Raw genomic sequence first — 21,974 nt, 5'->3', positions numbered from 1 at the left:
TCCAGTAAGTACTGAAATGGGTGGCTATTTGGGAATTCCAGGTGCTGTATGCGCTCCCTGCTTATCTCGGCATTGTTTCCAATCGTCCTGGACTACTCATTGCTACTCGTCTAAAGGAGTGTCGATTCAGAGGGAGATGTGGTTGGATATTGCGTAACACTTACCTCACAATTACACGAGCAGTTGCTCTTACAGAGGGCATCGCATTTCATTTTTGGGACTAAAAAGAGGCTTCCAATTTCTTAAATTTAAACATATTTTTTTCAAAAATCAGGTAGAATTACATAAGATTGAAACCCGAGTATTGGCATTGGAAAATAAAGCTACTGGTTTCGTTTTGTGTACTCTGCTAGGTTATCGATTTGATTATAAACAGACTTTAAAATGATCAACACTTTTTAATGGTATGTAGATTAGATACATTCGGATATGAAGATGATGTCGTCGTGGGGAATTATCGAATGAAACATCAAGCAGAATTTGATCTGCATATTAATATCTTATTACTGTTGTCACATTTTGTTATTTCTAACGATAACTATATTACTGGAAACAGTTATCTCCCCTTGAGCGTTGGGGAGTTTCATCGCATTGCATGAATATAATTTTCCTTCCTGAAATATTCATTACCACCCGATTTTAAAGATGTGTATGCACACACACACATGCACATATGTATTTATTTAAAAAGAAAATACAACTTTATTATATATTTCATGGAATGGCATTCATCTGCAAAAGATCTACCTTATTTGTATATCCTTTAATTCAATTTAATTAATTTCCTCTTATTTATTTATTTATTTATTTTTCTTTCGAATGGAATTATCATTTTTAGTAAACTATTCGGTATAATTATATTCATGCAGATATTCTACATGATTTATACTTGCGTAATATTTGCGTAAAAAGCTATAGTAAACAGACCTTTTTTATATATATTTATGTATGCGTATATATATATATATATATATATGTTTTAAAAAACTTGCCTACCAAACTCCTTTGTCAGCTTTTGCTTTACAGATATGAAACTTGATATAAAGAGTATTCGAACCCATGCGAAACTATATATTTAGGGTTTAAGGGAAAATTAGTGCAAAAGTATGAAAATTAAAAAAATGAATTTGCTAGATGAAAGTCGAACGACTGCATTACGAATATGCATGCGTAACGTAATAGCTATTGGCTTATGTTCTCAATTTTATCCTTGCCGCAAACATGTCTTCATAGCTTAGGCGTTAACGTCAAAGAAAGAAGTAAATCATAAGTTAAACGTTTTGGTTTCGATTCTCGGTGGTGGCGCACGAGTCATATTTTCTAAACTGTTTTAATTATTACTATATATTTGTTCCAATATAAGTTATACAATTGTAAATCTCATATAAGCTTGCTTGCTTTGTGCTTTTAGCCGTTCAATCAGGTATGTGTTTTCCGGTTTCAAAAGATTTTTGTATTTACCTATTTCATGACCGCCTTGTCTTAAGTCCAATGTTAAAAACCACTGCTGCTATTCAAAGCATACACAAAGCCAACAATATTTTTTGTTTTCGCTTGTTTTAACATTTTCCTTACAATTAAATGTAATTTAACCCCGTTGAGTTAAAAAAAAAAAAGAAAAACACGGATTTAAATATAAATATACAATATATAACTTTAATCATATTTATAACCATATTTATTGCTTTTAGTAGCGCTCCTGTGGATTCTGACGATTTTTTTCCAGGCCTTACTTAAAAATATGTTCTCTTCAAAGAGGCAGTTGGTAGAAACTTGGTTTTAGTAGTGCTTTTAGTAGAACCTCCTTAATATTAATCAATGCTTGTAGTAGTGCTCTGTAGGCTTTCTGAGTTTTATTTTTTCACTCATCACTTAAAAAAATGTTTTCTTAAGACAATAAAAGTTAATATAATCCCAAATCACTTTTTTTATTTTGATCATTTTTATTTTAAAAGCCAACGGGTAGAGTAGTATAATAAAAATACGAAATCTGCATTAACCAAATATCATACTTAAGCGTATTCTACGACCGGGTAAAGCCAGGCGGCATGCTAGTTGATACATAAAAATATAACGAAATATTATTAATGAGAAACAATGCGATGTTAAGGAGCAGATGCACGAACAAGGACCCGTTGATTAGTTCTTCACAGCACCCAAATCACCAACCGACTCTGATCAGTTTCGGTTCCTTCTTATATAACAATTTATAATCACCTCAAACGCCCATATATGACGACATTGTCACTGTAACCACGTCTTCAGGGCATTTTATTTACCGACGGTTGTTTCAATGAAATGATAATTCTATTTGTTTCTAAGCCTCGCTCTATGTGACCGGATTACACTCACATGTACTAGATTTCAAATGAGATTTCATACCCCCAACATTTAACTCATCTATTGACAATCAGTCATGTTTATGTTGTCCTTCAATGTCTATTCAAATGATAAATTATATCAGATAGTTATCTTATTTTTTGACAATTGATCCTGTTACGTGGTTTCTTTGCCAGTTGCATATCAAAATAATTTCTCCTTATACACAGCGTGAATATTTAACACCAGGCATTGTCTCCTCTCTTCTTTAGGCAATAGTCATATGTCATGGCCAAATCTCTAAATGCTAGGAAAATATACAACTGGTCAAAGCGTTGTTGTCTAGCAATGATAATAATAATAATAATAATAATAATAATAATAATAATAATAATAATAACTAGCAGGACCCGTGGAAATTCCACGGTAGTTAAAATCTTTTAAAACACATCAGTAAGAAATTCCTTATAAAAATGAACGTAGGAAAGCAAGTAGAACAAACAAAGAACTTTAGTTTAAACTTTTATTGAAGGCCAATGCGATCGTAACTGATGCTGTTGATATTGTCAGGAAGTGCTGGTGATGATTGAGGCGGTGACAGGGACGTCGATCAGCTGCTTGGAGTGAGAATAGCGGTCAGTCAGCAAGTTCTTGGGAGTCAGATTGTGAATTTAAAAAACTGTGTGACATTGCTGACATCGATTTTGTGCAAGTTCTGATGACCCCAAGTTATTTAATATTTCAGGACATTTTGGATTACATGTGTAAGTAATGAATAGGTCACAGAAAACTGCCATTGCATCTTGATAAAGCTGTTGTAGATTCCTAGGACTTCCTGTAAGTGTAGTTGGTTGAATAACTGGTACACCAGGATAACCATCTTCATTCATTGCTAAATGATCCATTAAGCCATAATATTGAGCAGCTCTTAGTTGACTTTGATGGCTTTTAATGAAGTTAAATAAGCAACTGTCAATTTTACATATGCAATAGACTTTTCTATTTATTTTGAATTTTATTCAATGAAGATTTGGAAATTCACAAATATTTTTTAAGTCGAATTATTGATATAGATTTCAATTAATGCATCACAACTTCCTGATAATATAAATAGAAAACTTTGAATTTTCTGTACAAAAGTTTTTTTCCATAAAAACATTGTAATCTGTTATAATATTCAGATTCTTGTGTATTACATGCATAGAAAATGAAGTGTTTCTGTAAATCTTACGAACTGCAGTTAACTTTTGATTTTTCGATAATCAAAATGATGTGAGGTAGGTTATACCTATCAAATTTATTGTCAATGTTATATAGTTAAGTAAGCTGGCTAATTGGCTATAAAGTAAGTTATTCCGAACTTTGATCAAACATTTTAATTTAAAAAAAAATAGCTTAACATTTTCTTGTATCTTTTTTATATTAAGAAAAATGTAAGCATCATGCTGAAATAATAAAATGCCATTCTTAATAAGGGGAGAGAGTTTGACTATTCTAAACCTTCACCTAAATAACAATTTATCGAAAAAAATGTTTAAAATGTTCTTGTATCTTTTTTATAATTTTTGTTAAATAAGAAAAATCAATAAACTTTGATAGCACTATTGTAAGAATCATGCTGAAAACCATTCTTAATATGAGGAGGGGGGTTAACTATTCTGAAACTTCACCTAACAATGTAAAAAAAAATAAGAGAAAAATATATGTATGAACAATAAATATTTCTTCAGTTAAATAAAATATACTGTAAATCTTTAAATAAGGAATAAATATTTATTTAAGTCATAATTATTGAAACAAAGTATTTTACTGCATAAAAAAACGGTTATGGGGAGAAGGGTTAACTATTTTGAACCTTCACCTAAATAGCGATTTAATGAACAAAAATTTAATGTCTTGTATCTTTTTTTCATAATTTGTTTTAAAATAAGAAAAAAAAAACCCGGTAAATATCCAGATACGCTACTACAGAACACCGACCACTCTAATTTGTTTTGTTTTTTATAGGTAATTGAGGTCGCTGACAACGAATCTGATAGTCAAACTTGGGGCAAATTTACCGTTTGCATGGTATTTACCCCTGAACCCACGAACTACTTTCCACCATTTTGCAGCTTCCGTTTATGCTACGCGCATGCACGTTGTAGCATAAATGACGGCTTCACCAAGCAAACTATGTTGGGGTAGGGGATTTTTTTTTTCCAGAACATAGAATTTTCTAATTTTCAAAAATACATTATAGCACTTTTTGGGTGGAAAAATTAAAATTAGCTGAAAAAGAAATAAAACAAGAAAAGGAAAGCACTCCAAGTTGGAGTAGGGGGGTAATTTATCTGGTTATTTTTTTTTACCTGTAAAGCGCGCCCCAACATCACATCCGCCCCCCCCGCTCGCGCCCCCAATGTACACAGTAAAATCTTTGGAAAAATGTTAAATGGTGTTCTAGTTGGTAAATGTCGGTGCGTTACTTACGGAAAAACGTTTAACTAAACTGCAAAAGCACCTATTAAGCCACATAAGTTCTATAATTGAATCCCCCCCCGCAAAAAAAGAATGAAGAACATAAAGAGGTTTGGTGCTTATGTTTTTGTAAACCACATTAAAACTACGCGAGACAAAAAAAAAAAAGTCCCCCAATTTGTTGTACTTTTCTTTAACTGTAAGTCATTACAAAAATGTCAGTCCGTAATTTTTTGATTGGTACGCCATGTGAGAAGGCAGTTTGCTAGGTGAAGCAAGCCGTCGTTCATGCTGCAGCGCAGGCGCGTAGCGTAAACGGAAGCTGCAAAATGGTGGAAAGTTATTTGTGGGTTCGGGGGTTAATACCATGCAAACGGTAAATTTGCCCCAAGTTTGACTATCAGATTCGTTGTCAGCGACCTCAATTACCTATAAAAAAACAAATTAGAGTGGTCGGTGTTCTGTAGTAGCGTATCTGGATATTTACCAAAAAAAACTTTGATACCGCTATTGTAAGAATCATGCTGAAAGCCATTCTTAATATGGAGAGGGGGTTTAGCTATTCTGAAACTTTAACTAACAATGTAATAAAAATAAGGGGTCGACCTAGACGAGAGGATCCAAAATGGCCGACCAGGACTGAGATATGACACGTGACCGGATGTAAAGGAAGAAATATCTCATGTATTTAATTTAAGCCGTCGTTTCGTATCTTACAACATATACAACAAATAAATGTTAAATAATAATGAAACCTTACCAAAACAAAACGAAGTAAAAAAAAAAAAAAAAAAATATCTGACAATTCATCGGCTCTAGCTGAAATAATTTATTAAGGAAACAACGGCTCGAGCTTATACTAATTAATAGCAACTTACACTAATTATTAGCAAAAGAAAAACACAATTCTCCTTTCATTAGGCGATTACATGTAAACAACTGGAAAATGGAAAAAAATAAAACGATCACACATTTGGGATTAGATCACATTTTAAGGACATGTAACCAGTTTTGTTTGTTTTAAATCTTGCCCATATGAATGTCTATCGTGAAATGTGTTAAAAGAAAAAAAAAAAAACACGCCCGTTCCTGATAATAACCCTAAGTCTGGGTGATAATACAAAAAATAATTATTTAAAAATTTTAACAAAATGCATAAAAGTGAATGCAATAAACAATTTATTGAAAAGTAATTTCTTTTATTGTGTTCAGTTATATTTGTGACCCCCCCCAAATAGTTTAGAATGCAGATTAGGGACAAAAAATGCATATCTTAAAAACTGAATGAAAGGAGAATTGTGTTTTTCTTTTGCTAATAATTAGTGTAAGTTGCTATTAGTAAAAAAAAGCCAAAAAAAAAGCCAAATTGAAAATTAAAGAAAAATTGACTATATTGAAGTTTTTAACTCCTATATTGGCTGTATTTTTTTACTATATTAGTTTTGTAGTATTTTTATTGACAAAGATGTTACCTACGAAATTGAAACTGAAAAATATGCTCCCCCTCCTAGCATATTTTCGGTTTTAATTTAACAGGGAATGGTTTTTAATATCATTACAATAAATTATACAGTTTAGATATGTTAAATATTATACAAGAAATCATTGAAGAATATTTAGTATTATTTTAATATTAAATAATTTAAGGAAAAGTTGGTAAATTTGTAAATGAGAACTTTAGAGCCCCCCCCCCAACGAATAGATCTACTTTTTTAAACAATTACGTTTGTATATCTTAGAAAAACCTGTGTATTTTCGAATTTAGAGTGAGAGATCAGTCTCAGATATAAACATAAAGTGATCACCCATTTTAACATGATAGCATTTTAAGGGCATATAACCAGAATTTCATCTGCGAAAGGAGATATACAAGATTATTAACTTAAATTATTTAAATATAACATTTTCACATGTTATTTTTCTTTAACATCCTCCAGTACGATTTAAAAATATATAGACTTATGTTTCACAGTGTGAATTTATAAATAAATATATTTTTTAATTCCCTTAAAAATATATCAAAGAGGCTACGGTTTCAATTTCATAAAGAAGGACTTTGCATTAAGAAAATAAAACAGAGGAAAAACACAAACATTTGAGAGTCAACATCTTCAATATAGCTGAAAAATGTGTTCAAAATACTTTTCATTAATTACTATCACAGATTGGATATAACGACAAACACAAAAATCATGAGAGAATGAAGAAGTGAGTTGGGCTTTTACATAAATAAGGTTGAACTCATTCAGTTTATTTTTAGAAAATATAAAAAAACATCAAAACAAGAATAAAACGAATATTGAATTAAAACACAGCTATGACCATAAATGTTTGTGATAGTTCATGTGAATAGACTGTCAGAGCAGAGGTAAATGTGGTAGAAAGGTAACAGAAATATAACTTGTCCAAAAAGTTCAGTTTTTCTGATTTGTTTATATATACATGAAAGATGCAGAATCGCAAGTCTGTAGAATTGAATGTATTTACAATAATTAATGGAACATTTTCAAATGGAGTAAAATGACATTGTATAAAAGGCACATATGAACATATATATTATTTATAACAATGCAAAAGAACTTATTTAAATTTGGTCAATGGTAGCAAATAGAAACACAATTCTTCCTGAAAATAAAAAGTAATAAGTTGAAAATTCATGGCAAATAGTGGAGAACTTCTTCTAAATACTTAATTTCATCATTATTTATGGTTTCTTCTTGACTATAAAGATTATCAATGTTGTGTAGCTGTATCATTTTAGTCAAAATTGTAAAACCAAATGAAATTGCCTGAAAAAGTAAAAGGCACAGAATTTATCTCCCATAGCCAAAATTATATACCCCAATTTAGAAGAATTTTTCTTTCATCGACTAAGGACAGACTAGATAAAGTTAGGTCATCAGAGCAGGTACTACACTTTAATATAAGCATTGATTGACAACGGGGACAGATTACATAAAAAAGATGTTTATAAATGTTTGTTTTTTTACGATTATGACATTAGTAACCATTTGGAGTTAGCATCTATTTAGTATTACACATGAAATATGAAGAAAACACTTAAAATGAGTAAACATGTGAGTATAATCGACATATTTCTAAGATGACAGCATAATTGAAAGGTAGTTGGTTATTCTTAGACTCCACATCTACTTACCATTTTTACTAGTGCCATTTTTTTCCATACCATATTTATTGGTACAATTTGTACATAAGTTTCTATTTGTCAATCATATTCTTAAAATAATTATGTCAGTCATCAGAAGACCAAATTTAATCAGGGGATTGGAGGTATCAACTTAAAATATCTCTAAAATATTGATAAATTTAATTTTAGTCATAACTCTAAAACTAGACTTTGTTTCCAAGGACAATCTATGCGTCATTATTAAGGCAAATATGTCTATTGATCCAAGATAGTTAGAAAATCTATAATTATTGACTTTTAATGAAACTTTTGGGACTACTCAGGAAAAAGTATATGAATACTTAAAAAATATTCATTTTAAATACAACTTTAAATAGCTATAGTTATAAGTTTTCAAATTTCTATAAATTACAAAATAAATTGATTCAATTAATTTCAGAACACTACTTTTAAAGAATTTCAAACGAAAAATACAATAATTAATTATTTCAGAGGAAATATACTCAGTGACTTAATTGGCAGAGACAAGGCACCAGCACTAAAAAATGTCCCCAAAATGGTTTCATACTCAACTGTGAACTTTTTGAAAGGGTCCATATAGACATTTAGTAAATAACTGTGAAACCGGATTAAACATTTAGGTGTGATATTCCCTTAGTGCAGAGGGGGACTGTTTTCCTCATGTAAATCCATGAATGGGAGTTGGAGGTCAAAAGTTTTTTTTTTTAATCTACAAGTTTTGATATCCAACCAACTGTTTAAATTACTTTATTATAACTTTTTCTTTAATAATCTATATTTAATAAATATTTATATAAAATTATCAGAAAAAAGCCAAATTTGAAGCCAAAATTGAAAAAAAAAGCCAAGCTGGCAACCCTGATAGGCACTTGAATTTACTTTCTCTACTTTTCCCTTTCTTTGACCTTTTTAGGGGCTGTGCCCTGCTGGAAGGTTCCATATAAACATTAACATCTATGTGCTAAAATGGCACTTTTTAACCCATGAGATACTAATGGGCTGATTTAGGCCTTCTTTAATTCCCTAATCTAGTTTTGGAAATATCAGTTGGCAACACTGCTCTTCTCTCTACCGTATCGCTTCTAAAAAATGGCTACTTCTCCAAGAATGGAAATTCTCCTTAATTTTACCCAGGAGAAAGGATTACAGTATGCCCAAAGTAAACAGCTCGTGTCAACCCAGAAAATATGTGATTGTGGACATTCAATGTGTATCAGGCCATATCCAGCGTTTAAACTAGACACAGTTTGTTGGAGATGCACTATGTGTGGTACAAGGATGTCGGTGCGGAATGGCACCTTTTTCGAGAAGTCAAAGCTCCATATTCACACTATACTGCAAATTATGTTCGATTTTGTTTCACAGACACCTGTGACTACTTCCGCAAATTTCAGTGGGGTTTCTACGGGTGTCGCCATTCAATGGTTTGAGTATTACAGAGATATATGCACGAGCAAGTTATTAAAAGATAAAAAAAAGTTGGGCGGAACGGGACACATAGTTGAAGTAGACGGAAGTTTACTTTTCAAACGAAAAAATAACGTTGGCAGAGTTAGTAGGCAAGAATGGGTAATAGGGTTTTATGACAGAACAGCGAAACTCGGTTTTTTGCGTCAAATACCCGACCGGACGGCCGTCACCCTAGAAGCGGCTATTTTAGAAAATGTGGAACCGGGGTCTACCATATTCACAGATGAATGGAGGAGTTATAGCAGGCTTACATCACTCGGTTACCAACACGGCACAGTAAATCACTCTGAACATTTCGTAGACCCCGTCACAGGTGTCTGTACGAACAGTATAGAGGGCTACTGGTCCCGTATTAAAAGAAAGGTTAAGCATGTGTCTGGATCGGTAGGTAACATGAAATGGTCACATGTGGACGAGGCCATGTATAGGGAAGCGTATGGTATGAAAACAGACACAGCAATAAGAAATTTTAATCTGTTCTTAACGCACGTAACAGAAAAATACCCTGTCTAAAAATATGAACAAAAACCTTCATTCGTGATGTTTTTTTTTTCCTTTTCTAAATACCCTGTCTAAAAATATGGACAAAAACCTTCATTCGTGATGTTTTTTTTTTCCTTTTCTAAATAAATACCCTGTCTAAAAAAATATGAACAAAAACCTTCATTCGTTATGTTTTTTTTCCCTTCAGCTAGAGCCGATGAATTTTCCGTTTTTTTTTTTGTTTTTTTTTTACTTCGTTTTGTTTTGGTAAGGTAACATTTACCGTTAAAAAAAAATGCATATCTTATAAACGACTCATTTGCCGTAAATTTCAGCAGACGACGCCATGCAGGTAAGTTGCAAATTGTTTTTTTTTCCTTTTCTCTAATTTATTTATTTACGTTGTTTCCTTAATAAATTATTTCAGCTAGAGCCGTTGTTTCCTTAATAAATTATTTCAGCTCGAGCCGTTGTTTCCTTAATAAATTATTTCAGTTAGAGCCGATGAATTGTCAGATATTTTTTTTTTTTTACTTCGTTTTGTTTTGGTAAGGTTTCATTATTATTTAACATTTATTTGTGTGTAAGTTGCTATTTATTAGTATAAGCTCGAGCCGTTGTTTCCTTAATAAATTATTTCAGCTAGAGCCGATGAATTGTCAGATATTTTTTTTTTTTTTTTTACTTCGTTTTTTCGTTTTGTTTTGGTAAGGTTTCATTATTATTTAACATTTATTTGTTGTATATGTTGTAAGATACGAAACGACGGCTTAAATTAAATACATGAGATATTTCTTCCTTTACATCCGGTCACGTGTCATATCTCAGTCCTGGTCGGCCATTTTGGATCCTCTCGTCTAGGTCGACCAAATAAGGGAAAAATTCTTCAGTTAAATAAAATATACTGAAAATCTTTAAATAGGAAATAAATATTTCTTTAAATAAATTAAACCGTAAGTAATGAAACACTGTTTTATTTCATATTAAAAAAATTGTTGTGCCGGTGGGCATTAGAAGATGAATGCCTGTAAAAGAAGCTAAATAAAATGAACAAAACATAAGTAATAACTATGTAAACAACGTGAAGCTGTATAAATGTTACAAAATTACTCAATTCGGCATTAAATAACACGAAAAAGGATTGATATGCTGTAAAACAAAAACAAAACAGAACAAGACGTAAAATATGTTTTGACTCTGTGTATTTGCGAAATGTGACTTTTTTTTATTTAATAAAGTCATTCTTGACTTTTGTAACATGTATTTCTAAACATATTTTTTGTTGTGTAAATAAAAAATAAATAAAAAAACATAAAGTGGCACAGTAAAAAAAAAAAACGTACTCGTAGCGTTAAATGTAAAAAAATATATTTATTACTGAATAAAACAGAATAAGCCTTCCTACAATAATAAACAGAAGACATTGTTAAAAATGTAAGTAAAATACTATACTATTTAAACTGTGGAACGATACCTTCTATGCATAATTGCCTTTAAAATAATCCGGAACCATAAATAGACAGTTATTATTATTTTTTTTGGGGGGGGGGGAACTTTTGGGAAATAAAAGTGGTTACTGATTTTTAACTGATAAAGATTGAACAATAAAGGGAGATAATTCACATTAATTAATGTTTGCGATGATGATGACGCGTTTCATTATTTAATGTTTGCGATGATGATGACGTGACACCGTACGTACAAGCAAATTAATATATAGATAATTATTATTATTATTATTATTATTATTATTATTACTATTGTTGTTGTTGTTATTATTGTTATTATGATTATGATTGACTCACATGGAGCTTTCACACAGGTCATCAAAGATTTGATTGAAAACCTGTGGTGTTCACTGGAAGCTGAGTGACAATAAGTCAAGCACTCTCCACCTCCTTCGATAGCATTTGGAAATAAATCTGCGTTATCGCAACAGCCGCTCACTATTGATTTCTCGTTGGCAGCAGCCATTGGTCTGTACTGGAATTTGAGTCCCCGTTCTCTTGGCGCTTGTCCAGCGGAAGTCTGGTCAGCGCTCTCTCCTCGGTTTTTCCATCTTCCTTGACTCTTCTTGGCTATTTGGTATCACACCTTTTTTTAGGGCGGGAGGGGATGAGAAAATGGGAGAGATGCGTGATGGTGATGTAGAACTTGTTGATATGTAGCTTCAGTGATCTTCATTCCATGTAACGCTTGTTTATATTTTTCCTCTGCAGCAGTTTGTCTAGCTCACGTGTTTCATGTGTATTATTCTCCACATTCAAGGGTTTTCCTTAATATTTCAGCCGTTTTCATTATCGTTAGTCGTTGTATCTTTGCAGCAATTCCTCTGGTTCCAATTTCTCCGATTCATTTTTTAAAAAGTTTTTTTTCCGAATTGTTCCTAGTGCTCCTACTATTATAGGTATTATTTTGATTTTCTTCATCATCATAATCCCTTTTAACTCTCTGGCTAGCTTATTATTGTTAATAATAATAATAATAATAATAATAATAATAATAATAATAATAATAATAATTATTATTATTATTATTATTATTATTATTATTATCATCATTATATTATTATTATTATTACGCTTATCACTCCGTCCGTTATCATGCTGTGCATTCCTAAAAAAGAAAGTGGGGTCGCTGTTGAGGCAAAGCTAATAAAAATGATTTGTCTTTCTTGGCCTTTGAGCTAAGATCAAATTTACATTGAATTATTTTGATTGTAATTTTCATTTTCACGAAATGAATTATATATAAAGATCAAAGTGTAGTATCTGTTCTTCAGGTGCTACATTTCAATTTCTTCTCTCTCAGTGGAAGAGAAATCCTTTACGACTAAGACAATTTTTTTCTCCACGTTAAAAAAACGAACCCGGTGTCTAAATCTGTTCCGTAGGGAGTCATTGTGAATAGGTACTATGTTTAATGTAACAAAGTTTTAATATTAAAAAAGTAACCGGAAAAAGTTATTTCTGATTTAATTACAAAATGCCCTAGAAGTGTTACTCCTGATTAATTATAAAATGCCCTGGAAAATGTCCGTTCTCATTATTTTTTTTTGTTTACTTGCCTCCCCACAAGGGCGGAATTAGACATAAGATACGTTAAAAGTTTAGGGGGAAACCAGCTCCCCTAAAGGGGCTCTCTGGTCAATAACAAAAATAAAAATTGTATCAGTAATGAAAGATTTCTCCTCCATTAACCAAGACCAAAAAAAAAAGGAGGGATTTAAGTCACTGGAATGCTGAAACTGATACTACACTCAGAAATTCATGTTGAAGCAATGGTTGCCTAATCTCTAACCGTGTTAATGTTTTTATGTATTACTTTCGAAAAGCTGCTGAAACAGTTTATGATTTAAACATTACTTTATTTTAAGTATATTTTAAGCAGTGGGTTACGGGATATGAAGTTAGTCCCGGAAATTACTCAAACCCTTTACGATTTAAACATTACTTTATTTCATGTATATTTTTAACAGTGGGGTGGGGGATATTAAATCAGTCCCGAAAATGGGTGAAACCATTTACGCATTACTTTATTTAATGTATATTTTTAACATTGGGGTGGGAAATATGAAGTCTGTTCCGGAAATAGCTGCCACCATTTACGTTTTGGACTTTAGTTTATTTAATGTATATTTTTAACAGTCGGATGGAAGATAAGAAGTCGGTCCCGGTAATGGCTGAAACAGACATTTAGACATTATATTATTTCATGTATTTCTGAAACAGACTATTTAGACATTATATTATTTCATGTATATTTTTAGCAGTGGGTTGGGATATAAAGTCGGTCCCGGAAATGGCTGAAACAGTTTACTATTTTGACATTACATTAGTTCATGTATATTTTTAGCAGTGGGTTGGGGATATAAAGTCAGTCCCGGAAATGGCTGAAACAGTTTACGATTAAAACATTACATTATTTAATATATATTTTCAACAGTGGGGTGGGGGATATGAAGTCAGTCCCGGGATTGAATGAGATGTGCAAATACATACTATCAGAAAGCGTCGCCCAGTATTGAATGAGATAGGTGGAAAACATATAGTAACAAAATACCCAGCGTCACCTGGGATCGAATGAGATAGGCGAATGATATATATTAGCAGAATATGCGGCGTCACCCGGGATTGGATAAGATAGGTGAAACATATATTATGAGAATACCCAGAATTGATTGACTTGTTTGAAAAGTCTGTTGCCAAGGTCGCTGGAAAGATGGTGGGATCCTTCTACCGCTCCAGAAGATATCTCACTACTGATGCAATTCTCTATCTATATAAAAGCCAAGTACGTCCAAGGATGGAATACTGTTGCCATATCTGGGCAGGAGCTGCCAAAACAGCCTATCATGCCTTGACAGAGTACAAAATAGACTTCCTGGCTTAGTGGGGGATGCCCTTTTCTCTACCCTGCAACCTCTCTCCCACAGAGGAGACGTTGCGAGCCTGTCCTTGTTTCATCATTATTTTCATGGCAGGTGCTCGTCTGAACTCCAATCCCTGGTCCCCCTCGCCAATCTTTCACGAAAAACACCCGTCTAGCTGAATCCACTGTGAAAAATTTCCCCCACTCTATATCTGTGCCTAAATCAAAACGCGGTTCCATGAACAAAGCGTCTTTCTTAGAACTGCACGCCTGTGGAACTCTGTTCCGTCTGCCTGCTTCCCTCCGGACTACAACTTGGATGTCTTCAAGTCCAATGTTAACAAATTCCTAATGAACCGCCCCCTTAAGTAAACACTTCATCAAATCTCCACACTAACGTAATGTACTTGCAATAACCCTTATCCCTGAGTGGTTTCCGGACCTTGATAAGTGGTGATCACTGTGTAAAAAAAAAAGAAAAATAAAAAAAAATAATAATCAACACAGACAATATATCAAAGTTATTATTTAAGTAAGGGGAAGCGCCATTGTGGGTTAAAGTTATGAAAATTATTGTCAAAATTAGTAACCTATCCAAGAATTATGAAAAATGATGAAATGGGAGTTACTTGATTGGTGTGTTTGTAATGATATAATAAGCCCAGACAGTATATCAAATATATTATATAAGTAGGAGGGAGAGGTATAATGTGGGATTTTAATTATAAAAATTATTGTCGAAATTAGTAACATATCCAGGATTATGAACAATGATTAAATGTGAGTTAATCGATTGTGTGTTTATAATAAAATAATCACCCCAGGAAATATATCAAAGTATTTATGTTAGTAAGAGAGGGCGATAAAGATGGTTTAAATTATAAAAAAATTATTGTCGAAATTAGTAACATATCCAAGAATTACGAAAAATGACAAAATGTGATTTAATTGATTGGTGTGTTTATAATAAAATAATAAGGCGAGACAATATATCAAAGTTATTATATAAGTAAACGGGAAGAAGATAAGGAAGGCTTAAATTAAGAAAAATTATTGTCGATATTAGTAACATATCTAAGAATGACGAAATATTAGATAATTGATTGGTGTATTTGTAAGGAAAAAATCAGCTTAGACAATATATCAAAGTTATTATTTAGTAAAGAGGGAAGGACAAAAAGTGGGTTAAAATTATGAAAAATGATTGTCGAAAGTAACATATCCAAGAGTTATGAAAAATGATTAAATATGATTTCATGGTTTAGTGTGTTTGTAAAAAAGATAATAAGTCCAGACGATATTTCAAAGTTATTATTTTATTAAGGAGAGAGGGGGGCGATAATGTGGGTATAAATTATGAAAAATGATTGTCGAAATTAGTAACATACCCAAGATTTATGAAAAATGATGAAATGGAGATTAATTGATTAGTGTTTGTAATTAAATAATCAGCCCAGCAAATGTATCAAAGTTATTATTTTAGTAAGGTTGGACGACAACGTTGGTTTGAATTATAAAAAATATTGTCGAAATTAGTAACATATCCAAGAATTACGGAAAATGATGAAATGTGAGTTGATTGATGTGTGTGTTTGTAATGAAATGATCAGTCTAGAAATATATCAAAGTTATTATTTTAGTAAGGTGTGCGATATGGTGAGTTTAAATGATGAAAAATTGTCAAAATTAGTACCATATCCAAGAATTATTAAAAATGATGAAATGTGAGTTAATTGATAGCTGTGTTTTTTTTTAAATAAAATAATCAGCCGATACATTATATCAAATTTACTATTTTAGTAAAGGGAGGGGCGATAATGTGAAGTGAAATTATGAAATATTATTGTTGAACATAGTAACATATTCAATAATTATGAACAATGATAAAATGTGAGTTAATTGACCGGTGTGTTTGTAATGAAATCATCCGCCCAGGAAATATATCAAAGTTATTATTTTAGTAAGGAGGCGATACAGTTTTAATTAAAAAGTAGAATAATATGATTGTGCCTTCATTCATGCTGAACAGAACGTTCACAGCATGCCCAGCAACAATATATTAAATATGAAAAATGCTGCTGTGGAATTTCTACAGGTCCCGCTAGTTATTATTATTATTATTATTATTATTATTATTATTATTAGTGTTATTATTATTATTATTATTATTATTATTATTGTTATTATTATTATTATTGCTATTATTATTATTATTATTATTATTATTATTATTATTATTATTGTTATTATTATTATTATTATCATTGTTATTATTATTATTATTGTTGTAATTATTATTATTATTGTTATTATTATTGTTATTATTATTATTATTATTGTTATTATTGTTCTTCCTATTATTATTGTTATTTTTGTTTATTTCTTAGAACTGCACGTCTGTGGAACTATCTTCCGTTTGCCTGCTTTCCAGCTGACTACAATCTGATTGTCTTCAAGTCCAACGTAAACAAGTCCTATATGAGCCGTTCTACTTAAGTTAACAAATTTACCGAATTTCAGTTACTAACGATTACTATATTGTCCAATTGACTACTATACACTCTTAATCCTTATCCTCGAGTGGTCCCTGAGCCTTGATAATGGTGAAGCCTATGTAAAAAATACTTAAAAGTCAAAACAATGAAAAGAATATTCTGTTGTCACAGCCTTAGTCATTACAATCAAAATCAAGGCTGAATAATGTATCAATTCGCCATATCGTTCTCCTCATCTCACTAGCCCCGATATTTTCTTGTGGGGATATCTAAAGCAAAAGTTTCTTTCTTTGAACTGCACGCCTGTGGAACTCTGTTCCGTCTGCCTGCTTCCCATCTGACTACAACCTGGATGTCTTCAAGTCCAACGTTAACAAATTCCTAATGAACCGCCCCCTTAAGTAAACACTTCACTAAATCTCCACACTAACGTACTGTACTTGCAATAACCCTTATCCCTGAGTGGCTTCCGGGCCTTGATAAGTGGTGACCACCATGTAAAAAAAAAAGAAAAAAAAGGTTTTTGTCAACAAGTTCCAATTCGCCATATCGTTCTCCTGATCTCAGTAGCCCCGATATTTTCTTGTTGGAATATCTAAAGCAAAAGGTTTTTGTCAACAAGTTCCAATCTTTAATAGAGCCAAAGGAAAACATCAGTAGAGAAATCAGAAAAATAATGCCGGAAACTTTGGAAAAGGTTATGGCAGAAATAATCAAAAGAGCTCAAATTTGTGAAGCAGAAAATGGAAGGCATTTGCAGTTATTTTTCACATTGAACAATACAAGTTTCTCAAGCTTACTAAGGTAAAATAAAGTTTATCGCTTTTTTATGATACTATAATTTCATGCATATGACTGTTGAAATAAACAAAGTTATTAAACATTAAAATGGGTCAGTGACTTTGGGCCCACTATATATCTATCTACCTAAATATCTATAAAAGTGAACATGTCTGTGTGTCTGGTGTCTCTCTGTGTGTCTGTGTACATTTCCCTATGCAATAACTCTGTCAATTTTTACTCTATAAACTCGAAATTTTGTATACAGGCTACTAAGATTTGGGAAAATCTCTGTAATCTGTTTTCGGCCAGAAATTTGGCTGTAAAGGGGTCAAAGTTTAACGATTTGACCTTTGAGAACTCTACCAAACTCCTCCGACAATTTTGGGTCTAAATACTTGAAATTTTAGATATAGGTTCCTTGGACATAGATCTAACTTAATAACTTGATTTGACCCCAAAACAATAAATGTTAAGGGGTAAAAAAAAAAAAAACTGGTCAAAGTTTTTAAAAAAATTGACTTCTGGTGTAAACATTTGAAATTTTATATAAAGGGTATTCAGAGATATGGCAAGCCTTTTCATCGGCTTGGGTCGAAAATATTTAGTTACACATATCTAAATGTATGTATGTATGTATGTTTGCATGTCTGCCTAAAACTTTTGAGAGAGGCGACAGATTTTACCAAGATCATAATCGTTTATCAGTTCGACGTTTCATACGACAAATATCGAAAAATTGGCTAAAAAACATTTATATCTTCACCTTCAACTAGGCACCTGCTACAGGGAGGGGGTCACTTTTTTCACCGATATTTTTGAAAGTTATCCTTTGCTTTTGATTGTCTAGACAAAAAAAAAAATGTCGCTTCTGGTTTGGCGGCGGTCGTAACAGCATAGACGTCCCGTTTTACCCGTTCTTTTCCTCCTTTGCAGTACGTGTTCGAGCCTGCCTTCCTACTACCATTTGTTATTTTTTTGTTGCTTTTTTTTGCTTTTATTTTTGCTCAAAATACACATCCAAACACCCGGGCAACGCCGGGCTGAAATGCTAGTATATATATATATAAAAGTGAAAGTGTCTGTCTGTGTGTCCGTCTGTGTAAATTTCCCTACGCAACAACTCTGTCATCTTTCAGTCTACAGACTCGAAATTTGCTATTAGGAGCACTGAGATTTGGGAAAATCTTAGTGATCCGTTTTCGGCCAGAAATTTGGCGATTAAGGGGTCAACGTTCTACGAGTAGACCTTTGAGAACTCTACCAAACTCCTCCGACAATTTGGGGTCTAAACACTTTAAATTTCAGATATAGGTTTCTTGTACATGGGTCTAATTTAATAACGTGATTTGAGCCGATACCTATAAATGTTAAGGGGTCATAATAGGGGGCAAAGTTTAAAAAAAATTACCTCTGCGGTCTCTACCAAATTACTCAGACAATTTCCGGTCTAAACATTTGAAATTTTCCATAAAGGGTATTCAGAGATAGGGCAAGCGTTTTAATCGATTTGGGTCGAAAATTTTTTGTTACCAATATGTATGTATGTATGTATGTATGCTTGTATGTGTGGCTAAAACTTTTGACAGAGGCGACAGATGTTCACAAAATCAGTATCGTTTTGAAGGACTACCCTTCAGACGACAAATATCGAAAAATTGGCTAAAAACATTAATATCTTCACCTTCAATTGGGCACTTTTCTACAGGGATGGGTTGCTTTTTTCACCGATATTTTCGAAAGTCATCCCCTCTTTTTGATTGTCTAGCCTTAATTTAAACCTACGTCACTTCCGGTTTGGCGGTGGTCGTAACAGCAAAGACGTCAGTTTTTCCCCTGTTCTTTTCCTCCTTCGTGGAACGTCATCGAGCTTCCTTTCTTACTACCCGTTTTTTTTTTTTTTGCTCAACAAACACCTCCAAATACCCGAGCAACGCCGGGCACCAATGCTAGTATTTCTATAAAAGTCTACAGACTCGAAATTTGATATACAGGGTACTAAGATTTGGGAAAATCTATGTGACAGATTTTCGGCAAGAAATTTAGCTGATAAGGTGTCAAAGTTCAACAATTTGACCTTTGAGAACTCTACCAAACTTTCCTACTACCAGTTTTTTTTTCGCTCAACAAACACCTCCAAATACCCGGGCAACGCCGGGCACCAATGCTAGTGTTTCTATAAAAGTAAACGTGTCTGTGTGTCCGTCTATGTGTCTGTCTCTGTGTGTGTCTGTGTACATTTCCCTACGCAATAACTCTGTCAATTTTTAGTCTACAGACTCGAAATTTGATATACAGGGTACTAAGATTTGGGAAAATCTGTGACAGATTTTCGGCCAGAAATTTAGCTGATAAAGTGTCAAAGTTCAACAATTTGACCTTTGAGAACTCTACCACTCTCCTTTTGGGTCTAAACATTGAAATTTTAGATATATGTTCCTTGGACATTGATTTAACTAAATAACTTGATTAGAGCCCTAAGCCCTAAACAATGAAAGTTACGGGGTCATAATAGGAATCAAATTTTAAAAAAATTGACCGTTTTTGCTTTTTTTGGCTCAGCATACACCTCACACCCGGGCAACGTCGAGCACCAATGCTAGTATATATATAAAAGTGAACGTGTCTGTGTTGTGGCACTATTTCTTTGTGCCACTGTTTCTAACACACTCTGCAGCCTGGACGGATGGTAAATTGTCCATGAGCGTAGAGATACAAAGAAATCCCTTCCCATAATTCCCTTGCTATCTTTCTGTCTCTTTCCTGCACGACCACCATGATGTGAGGCCGCATAGTCAGTCTCTCCGTACACGGGGGCGTACACCCTCCCTCAACACTAGTTAGGGTAGGTTAGTTTGCTTCGAAAAGCCTATTATCCAGTTTTAATTGTAAAAATTAATTGTAATATGTATTGTAATATATATTTTGTAAAATAAAATAGTTAGTTATACCTTATGTACCTATTTACTATGCCTTCCCACGGGACAGAGTTAGACACCAGGGTCGTTTTTTAACGTGGAGAAAAGGTACAAAAATAAAAATTGTCTCAGTCGTGAAGGATTTCTCCTCCACCGGCCATGAATGCCTTCATAAATGTCTGAAGTCGAAAGGCGGCCCTGAGGACAAAGAGATGAAGATTCCCACCAGAATGCCACCAGGGTGAAGAGATCATCTTGAGAAAAGAAAGGAGCCACACCCAGATCCAACATCTCAGGTATGATTTTCTTCTTAATACACAGACCCTAATGACTGGCCCATCTTCATATCTTCATGAGACCGCTTTAAGAGATTTACTATAGCACGTCTGTCAGTCACACCTCAGTGACCGGCTGATAGTGGTATAGTGTGTCTGTGTGTCTGTGTGTCTGTGTGCCTTTCTGTGTACATTTCCCTACGCAATAACTCTGTCAATTTTGGTTTACAGACTCGAAATTTAATATACAGGGTACTAAGATTTGGTTTTCGGCGAGAAATCTAGCTGTTAAGGACTTAAAGTGCAACGAGTTGACTTTTAAGAACTATATCAAACTCCTCCGACACTTTTGGGTTTACACACTTGAAATTTAAGATATAGGTTTCTTGTACATCGATCCAACTTAATAACTCGATTTGAGCCCAAAAGAATAAATTGTAAGGGGTCATAATAGGTGTCAAAGTTTTAAAAATTGACCTTTTAATTTTTTGCTCACCATACACCTCCAAACACCCAGGCAACGCCTGGCACCCATGCTAGTATATATATATATATATATATATATATATATATATATATATATATATATATATATATATATATGTGTGTGTGTGTGTGTGCGCGTGTGTGTGTATGTGTGTGTATGTATATGTGTATATATATATTACGATATTTAGACGTATGATTATATTATAAACATTATTTTGACTACACTTCAAACATCTCAAGTAATACACAGACTTACCATCATTTATGGCATGTAAGGTGAAAAAGAAAAAGAACGGTTCAATTCTCTGAAAATACGTATTTTACTATTCGAAAAAAAACCCATTCAATAAAATAAAATACGCATCAAGTACGCTTGAAAGCCAAATCACAACGTAATATTATACTTGTTTAAATTTATCACAAATATATTTCAGAGGTATACTCCATTTTCAGTGTGTTGTTTTGTTTCTCTTTTTCTTCTTCCTTGTCATTTTGTAAAGTTGGAGAAAGAAATGTATGTTTGTTTTCTTACTCCAACTGTAAAAGATTGCAAGGAAGAAGAAAAGAAAAAAAATAAACAAAACAACGCACTGAAGATGGAGTATATCTCTGAAATATATTTCTGATAAATTTCAAACAAATACAATATTTGTTTATTTTCATAATATTACGTTATGATTTGGCGTTCAAGAGCACTTGATACGTATTTTATTAAATTCAAATCTTATTTGGTTTTATTAAAAAA

General features: G+C 32.7%; 1 protein-coding gene and 1 long non-coding RNA gene across 2 annotated transcripts in view; both read right to left on the bottom strand.

Annotated features, from left to right (window-relative positions):
• Positions 1-21,974, bottom strand: part of LOC145247293 (glucagon-like peptide 1 receptor) — a 567,758-nt gene that overhangs the window by 382,781 nt on the left and 163,003 nt on the right. The window lies entirely within an intron of this gene.
• LOC145247292 (uncharacterized) lies at positions 9,917-10,587 on the bottom strand. Its single transcript, XR_013863236.1, has 2 exons — positions 10,011-10,587; positions 9,917-9,947 (listed from the first exon to the last, which is right to left on the bottom strand). It is a non-coding gene; the product is annotated as an uncharacterized LOC145247292 (long non-coding RNA).

Source organism: Euprymna scolopes, chromosome 25 (assembly GCF_053919585.1).
Source record: "Euprymna scolopes isolate OS-2025 chromosome 25, ASM5391958v1, whole genome shotgun sequence".
Classification (NCBI taxonomy): Eukaryota; Metazoa; Mollusca; class Cephalopoda; order Sepiida; family Sepiolidae; genus Euprymna; species Euprymna scolopes.
This window is presented reverse-complemented; position numbering and strand designations above follow the sequence as displayed.